The sequence below is a fragment of the Saccostrea echinata genome, unplaced genomic scaffold (genome assembly GCF_033153115.1).
Source record: "Saccostrea echinata isolate AGI-Se365-2 ecotype Australia unplaced genomic scaffold, CSIRO_AGI_Sech_v1 ptg000001l, whole genome shotgun sequence".
Taxonomy (NCBI): Eukaryota; Metazoa; Mollusca; class Bivalvia; order Ostreida; family Ostreidae; genus Saccostrea; species Saccostrea echinata.
Genome location: NW_026889750.1, coordinates 10,829,651 through 10,838,459, shown reverse-complemented (window position 1 = coordinate 10,838,459; position 8,809 = coordinate 10,829,651). Strand labels below are relative to the sequence as shown.

General features: G+C 31.0%; 1 protein-coding gene across 1 annotated transcript in view; it reads right to left on the bottom strand.

The window, feature by feature from the left end:
- Nucleotides 1-8,809, bottom strand: part of LOC133185180 (zinc phosphodiesterase ELAC protein 1-like) — a 295,055-nt gene that overhangs the window by 178,678 nt on the left and 107,568 nt on the right. The window lies entirely within an intron of this gene.

Here is an 8,809-nt window from a genome sequence, read left to right as displayed (position 1 = left end):
TGTCAAGGTAAGACATAAGGATCTAACTTAAATTTTATTTCTCCTATCAGACGGGTTATAGTAATGGGGCTTAATGGAGGGGCAGTCAAATATTATATAGCTTCTAGTCTCCTTCACAAAATCACTGATTTCTTTTATCCTTAAGCTTTGCAATGATTATATTGAACTTATAACCTTCTTAATGGTTTATACAATTTGATAAATACCATTCAAATCCTAAATTCACTATGGTTCGATCTGTTAGTTCAACAAATAATAATTTACATCACTACAAAGCAGTAAATGTGTTCTCCTACAGCAGAATTTATACATGTATTTGTACCTTTATATATTTGTACCTTTTTATATTTGTACCTTTATATATTTGTACCTTTATGGTCTAATAAGGAAGATAATTTCAGTTTTCTTTATGTTTGCCTCTATAAATGAGGCATAAATTACCTATCTATAAACCCTAATGGTGCCCCTTTCTGATAAAAGATTTTATATTGATTTAATCATTGAAAGATAAATCTGTCAGTGATGATCTTTTGCTTTGAATACTTGAAGATCTGCAATATTGTCACATATTATTTGGAACTTTGTCTTAGGAACCACTATTCAGGATTTCAAGCCTCTAGAAGAGAAAGTGGAGTTTCTACAGGTACATATGCTTCTCTAACTTTCCTGATAAAGCCTCAATGTAATTACATATTTAAAGATAATTTTCAAATCTTAAGTAAATGATATATACAAAGGTATAAAAATGATATATATGTTATATATGATGATTTACGTTGGATTCTATCTTCACAAAAGATTTTTTTTTCCTTCAAGATCTTGGATTACAAAATGAACTTATAGGTAAATGTATTTTTTGTTTATTGCATGATTATAATCGTCAATACCTAGCAGGCAACTGTGGACTAGCAAGATTTAAATTAATATTTATTTCCTCTGTGACACCAACTAATTAACAAGATAAAAAATCATGCATTACTAAGTATAAATGAAAATGACCAAGAATTATTCACGATGGTGAAAGATTTATGTGAAAATACACATGTACCAAATATTTGTTAATAAAATAAGTAAAAACTTAAAAGATATTCCTCTAATTAGTGTAACCTTGGACAGTGCATGCAACTGAAACCTAATAAAACCAAGTTTGACATTGATTTGGCATCAAACTTTCATTGAAAATCATAAACAAATGATATATGATAGCAATAGACACAGTTATAATCAATAAACTATACATATCATATAAATTTTTCATTACTGTCAATATAATTTACATGGAACTTTCATGTTTGATGACGAAGAGTTTAAAAGTTCAAACCAAGATATGCCAGTTTTTGTAGAAAAGTTCTTTCCTAGCTGTAAGTTATTCCTATGGGTATGGAAATGTATACATGTAGACCATACCACAGCAATAACAGTCTACCTTTATGTTACTATGATAACCTCCTTTAAATCATGGTAAATATTTTTCTAATGCTTTTAAATCAGTTGACAAAAATACTAGCACATATTATGAACTCAAATTAGTCAAATCCCCCCCCCCCCCAAATTTCTCTTATTTCAATTAAATACAGTATACACAATCAGCGAATGGGAAATTAAAAAAACAAAATTAATTATAATATAATACTTTTACAAAATATGTTACAGAAAATTAAAATTGTCAATCATTATAATCATTCTATTAAAAATATGATGTGAAATCATCTCTCTTTGTAATGTCGATTCAATTTCCGTAGATACATGTATGCTGTTTATGTATAGCATGTATCTGTCCTAACTACTTAGTTTTGATATGAAAACAATGAATATGTATATCTCAATTAAGTTTTGATTATGAAATCACTGTCTTGAAAATAAAAAAAAAATTTCAGGCAATAAACAAAAAGGACAGGGTCAGTGGTAAGGGAAAGTGAAAAACTAGCATAGCTAGGATGCAACAACAAAAGGAAGGCACTACATGTAGCTACACAAAATGGTTTAGAAAGACAACTGTCATTGTCCTGTTTAATACCAAATTTACTCCCATTCTGTTAGCTAGATGCTAAATTTCAGTACTTCCCTTGTTAGGCATATTTAGTATAATTATAACGGAAATAATTTACATCATCATGTGACAAGGTGAAAGGCTTATACAGTCATTTCTAGTATGCAAATTGCAGGGTATGTACTTTATCATGTTTATTGGCTTAAAACAAATGATACTTACCAGTAAAAAAAAATTATTTAAGTTTACTGAAACTGAAATTTCAAACATTTTTGTGAAAAAAAAATAGTTTTACAAGTACACCAAAGCATGTAAATAAAATAAATTTTACTGCCAAATATCAATACTTTCTATTTTGGAATCCATTACTGAAACTCTTCAAATTTATTATAGAGGCATGTTTGGACGTCTGACTGGGACAACTATGACGTAGCTGAGAATTAATACAAAACATGCCAACCTCAATCCTAATTTTGATTGTTAAATGTATCTGTCATTCCCATTAAAGAATAGAAGAACTAACAGACATATGTAAGAGAATGAAAGCCCTGAATTTATTATCCATTGATAAAAATTATGACATTAATGAGGCATGAACATTGTATTTGGAGATGGACCATCAACACTAAGTCAACAACTTCCTGTTATAGATATAAATTGATAACGTTTTTATTTCTACTTCTGATGCATATAAAATCCACAACAATATACTGTCACATTTGACTATAACTCTTAAATGGTGGAAATAGAAAGTATTCCTTTCTATCAAATTCATAAAAAAATCTTTTGTGCAATTGTTGATTGTATTTTACCTCTTTTGACACAAATACAAATAATTTCTAAATGATGATTATGAAGATGTTTATCAATATTTTCTGTGTCAGTGTGTCCCCTTTGCCTGCTTTTCCTACTATTTTTTAACTGAAGATATCTGACAAGGTAACTATATATATCTAATATAAAAATGCATGGTCACTAATGAACAATAATAATTAATTAATTGATTAAATTAACAAAAATCAGAATTCTTCCATATCCATGCATTTTCAGACTGTGAAGACGGGAAAGGAAACAATGAAATATGGGTGTAAGCTGTCGCTCCCTGACCAGTCAGCTCAACTTAGCTGTCATCCTTACCAAGATTATGTTGGCTGCCGACATTTAGGACTTGATCACTATGAATGTTAGAGCTCCAATCCATTCTCTCCATCTTAAATGCATACTTAACTAAGTATACACCAACTTTTTCCATATGCCATAATTTCATTTTTAAAAAGCATATTCCAGAAAAACACAAGTTTGTTCTGCACAACATTATGCCATAGGTTAAACATGTTAAAAAATATGTTGGTCATTGTAAAAGCTGTAGGTCTATATTTTTACCAATATATACAGTAATAAAACAGGTAAAAGTGGGCAATTGTGGACTGAAACTTGAATCCATGACAATTTTCTACTTGTGCCGAGACTATTACAGGACACAAGAATAAACAGTGATCAACAGCTAAAAACGGCATAGACAGATGGAGGTAAGAGATTCTATGAAATGCCACAGGCTCTAAAATTTTAATTCAGTATATGTATAATATGTAATACAGCTTTAGCACAACGCATTTGTCAAAATATTGACGTTAATATGTTGCATATTTCACTAGACCTATATTTTTGACCACGCTATGATAATGCGTCTGCTATAATAGCCTAGGTCATGAATTATTCAATATTACACTAAGCCCCCGTGCATCATGAAATGTCTCAATATCCTATGAGACAATTACAAAGTCTTATTTGAAAATAGTACCTTAGTAACATATCGTCTAGCAACCTTATTTTCCATGATTTTCTTATCTTTCAGGAATGTAAACACCAGATTTTAGCGCCCTCTTTCAACAGGGAAACAATAACTCTTGAATCGAACATGTACGACGATTCCGGAAAAATGGGAATTTGCTACTCGACTCTTCAAATACCTATCAAAAATGGCTGTTTTAACCACTTAAAAAAAAATCAAATTCTGGAAAAAATCCAGGCTAAAAAATTAGGATGTGTATTCAATGGATATCATAACATGAACATTTTTAGTGATATCTACAAATAAATGGAAAGGAAATGCGAGATGTCTGACAAAGATCTTTAGATCAGCTTTTAAAAACAATATCGCACGTCGCTTTTATGAATGGAGTGCGCACCCCTACCCCACCCGGCCCCTTATCCCCCACTCACCGTATTTCTCCCCAAATATACAATCTCTTTATGAAATCTTAATATGCATTTAGCAAAATAACGCTAAAATTAAAGTAACATATAATGAGTCAATATCATGTGTTTCTTTTAAAATATCTGTATCATAAAGCGACAGATTTATGAAAATTTTTAGTATAGCGAAGATTTGACAACTGCATATTTATACATATACATGTATATGGTTGTATACTTTATATGAGTGCAAACATAAAATGTATAATTTTTGAACACTAAGAAAATAAAAAGAAATAGTTTCCAAATAAAAGAAAATTTAATATTAGCAATAATACTACATGCTCTAAAAATACATTCATTTAAATCATTTAAACATCAAGTATGGAAAATGACTAGTATTATTGAAACAGGCTACATGTATAAGCTTCTATGCGAATCAAAAGTCAAATTCTGTATTGTTTATAGAAATTGCCTCATATTATTTATTCAGCCACATATGCACTCATAATTAATATATAGAAATCATTAATTATCTTCCAGTGTCATCAGAAGAATTTCTTCTTGATTTCCATCCATTGGTCGCTAAATAATTCAGCGTGTTCTACCAACGAAAGCGACACAGTTCACTATCCTGCAAATTTTCGCACTAAGAAGTTATCAATATTTTAGCAAAGAACGGGAGTGATGAACGAAAAAACTCTAACCGAATAAATAATGCAAGTAAAGCTCTCCTAGTTTGTATGTACTAACGGCTAAAAAGATAAAGTCGGGGGGGGGGGCTCTATCAAACATACTGTAGAAAGTTCAAACTAAAAGACATCCCTTGTATTCAAACTTGTCAGACTGATGAAAATAATTTTCAGTAAAGCTCCCAGCTCCGCAATTTTGTTTGTATTTCACCCATTTACATAACTAATGTTTTGAGTAGCTGTGTACTACACTGAACAACAATATAGAAGTGAAGAATACATGTTTTATTCCTTGAAGAAAAGTGGAATGGAACGAGTATCCTCAATACTCAAGAAATAATTTTAATAAATTCGGGGTACACTGTCATATTGTCATTTTTGAGTTTACCGGGTGGTTAGTAAATTAATTCAAAAATTACAAAATGAAAAATTGTAATTTTTGTATTCACCACCACCAGGTAAATAAAAAAATTACAATATGACAACGCCCTCCTGCGCCCCATGAATGTAAATGATGTCTATCAGTTCCAATGTCAAAGGAAATTCGGCATAAGGAACCCGTTCTTGATTTTTTTTTTAAATCATAGAAATCCAAGGGGGAACTTCATATTTTACAAAAAGCCTCACCTTTACTCGAGGATTTAATTTTTTTCTTATTGTATACTTGTACATGCACTCCTACATACATGTACATTGTATATAATTTTGCAACAAAAAAGTGTAACCCTCTCCTTTTCCATTGAAAGAAATCTCACACTCAACTTTTTATTAATGTAAGAAATTTAATTAGACTCACATGCGCGGATCTAGAGGGGGTCGGGGGATTCGGACCCCCTGGTTTTGCAGAGTTATTAAATGTATACACTGAAGCAAATAAAAAAAAATGACTTTGGAAACCCCCTCCTCCCCCAAGAAAACATTGACCCCTGCTAAGAAATAAGTTTTTCACGTTTGGGAAAAATGAGTTTATGCTTTGTTTTGTTTTTGTTTTGTTTTTTGATGGGTTTTTTTTTTATTGCTAGTCAAGAAATTTCTGGGATGGAAATTTTTTGACTGGGACGTCCCCCCCCCCCCTCCTTTAGAAAAAAAAACCTGGATCCGCACGTGTCTTACAAGCCAAACTCAGCTCTATTGAAATAAGTTGGATGATTTTTGATAAGCAGTAGAATGTTTTGGTATAGATATCACAATTTAATTTTTCAATTTACCTGTTTTGGTATAAATACAAAAGGTCTCATTTATTTAAACCTACTCAGGGTAATTATTAAAAAAAATAGATCGGTATTGTTAGTTTTATATGTTGCTGGCGTGCTATCAATCTCTTCAATCTAAATTTAATTTGTCCTTTTATAAGTCTTATCACCTACTTGAAACAAAGTAAATGGAGAGAGAGAGAGAGAGAGAGAGAGAGAGAGTTGTTCTTTTGAGAAAAAAATACTGCCCCAAAAAAGTAAGAGAGAGAGAATATATGCTTGCAATAATTTACTTCTTTCAATCGTTGTAAATTGATATTGTATATATAGAAGAAGAAATGCACTTAGGGGACATCAATAAATTAATTTCAGCACATTTCGTCGGCAACTTTGCGTTGGGAAATGATGTAAATTATTTATTTATTTATACCTTCAATTCTTGATGGATTTCCTGCATTCTGAATAATTTATCAGAATCCCGCTATTCACGAGTTCTAATCCGAAATAACTCCGACAAAAACAAAATCTAGTCGTACGAATTTGCTACAGGTAATATTACTCCTTCGTTAAAACAAAATCTAGTACGAATTTGCCACAGGTAATATTACTCCTTCGTCTTTGTTCAAATAAATTTGATACTCTTTCAATTTGTTATTGATTCATAAATAATCAAGACATCGAACTTCTGATTTCAAAGTTCAAATAACGATAATGATATTGACCGAGATTTTTGAGAGAGAAAGAGAGAGAGAGAGAGAGAGAGAGAGAGAGAATTATCACCTGGTAAAAAAAAATACCATATGAATCTACATATAGATCTGATAGTTGGTCAAATGTAAACTAGTTGTATTTTCAATCCATGTAGATATACACTTTCACACCCTAGATTCCATTATTATTGAATTTAAATTAATAAAGGGTGTCATGACATATCGTGTTTGACAATTTGTAGTATTGTGATTGTTGAAAAAGACACCCCACCCTTTGATCTTGTATACATACATGTATACATGCTCTCAGGCATTTCCTCTCATACACCTCATTGAAAAAAAATCCATTTCTTGACTTCGAAATAAAAGACGAATATCCTCCAAGAGAAACATAATTTTTACAAGAAAAATATTTCCCCTGTGTTCCCCCATCTTCTCCCCCAACGTCTACTTCTCCTTACCCCTTCCTACCACCCTATCTTTTCTTCTCCCCAGAGATCCACGAAGAGGGTGGTCATCTCTTCCTGATGTACATCGAGGGGTGGGCTGGTGGGTCTTGTCCATAAGTACTTTTTGCAATATATGTACTGACTGAACATACTAGTAGTATATCATCTCTCACAATTTAAAAGCTACACGTTAATGATAAACCTAACCTTTGAAAAGTAGAACAAAGGTCAAGTTAAAGTCACTCAGTCAATATATATACATGAAATGACATAAGCAATATTAAGACAAGCAATTCACATCCTAAATTAATACATTTTAAGAGCAGTACACAGTGTACATTGACAGATCAAAATACATGTAATGCAAATACTACATGTCAAAACCCCCTATGAGCTTTAAAGTACTAATATTGTTTTCCTGCCTGCTTAATCATGACTTTCCGATTTTGCTTTCGGGCTTTTTTTTTTGGGTATGTGTTTTGTTTTTGTCTTTGATCTTTGGTTAGTTCTTGATTGCATAATAAATATGTCAACAAAATTTTACACAACTCACACAATGAGTGACAGCTTATTTGATTTTTCATTAATTCTTAGTCATTTAAGGCAATATAAAATGCATTTTATTGAAACAGAGATTGTTTCATTTAAAATCAAATAGACACTATAAAGACAGGTCTTTTCTTTTGTAGTTTGTGACACATTACGAAACTTCACAAAGTCATCAAGAAGCATTTTTTTTTTTTTGGTTAAGTTGGACAAAAGTCAACTATCGATCAGAAAAGATGTCGATCAGAACTTTATCGACTGGAATTTATATATATGCAATATAATTTATATATTCCGATATGGAGATGTTTTTATTTTGTACATAATTTCTTCAAGGTGGACCGACTGAATATTAAAGTCGTCTCTCTCTCTCTCTCTCTCTCTATACGTACAACCTACACCCCTTCCCCTCTCTGACATTCGCTAAAAGAAAAACAAAATGCAATGGTGTTATTGCCTTAACATAGATAAATGTTGACAGCTTGAAATTTGTGACATTTTCACAAAATGATACATGATGCAATATGGTAGGGTTTTAATAATTGTTTCATTCCTGATATATTTTTCATTAGTGTTTAACTTAGGTTTGTAATTACTGCTATCGATTTTTTTAAAACGCAAAATTGAATTAAAAGCAAAAAGTATTAAAGTTGCATGCATACATGTAGAAGTATTTTTTTTCTCATAATGGTTTAAATGCCAGAAATAAGCTAGCTTTTATAAATATGTGATTTTCTTTTTTTCCGAGTTGAATCGATTGAAACATTTTATTTGCATGCAACCTATAGGCTTGCAAAAATTATGAGATGGAAAATAAATAAGCCATTATAATCGAAGAAAAATATGAAAATGAAGAGAGAAAAAAAATTAAAGAATAAATTAATATTGTTACATTCAAATTTTAATATAGGACTTGTTTAAAACAATGTTATTTCTTCCAAGGCCAAAATTTAAATAAACCAGTCAGGAAAATTATCAGAAAGGAAATGAATTTATAGAGGATATATTCAATGTTTTGTAGTTGAACATGGAA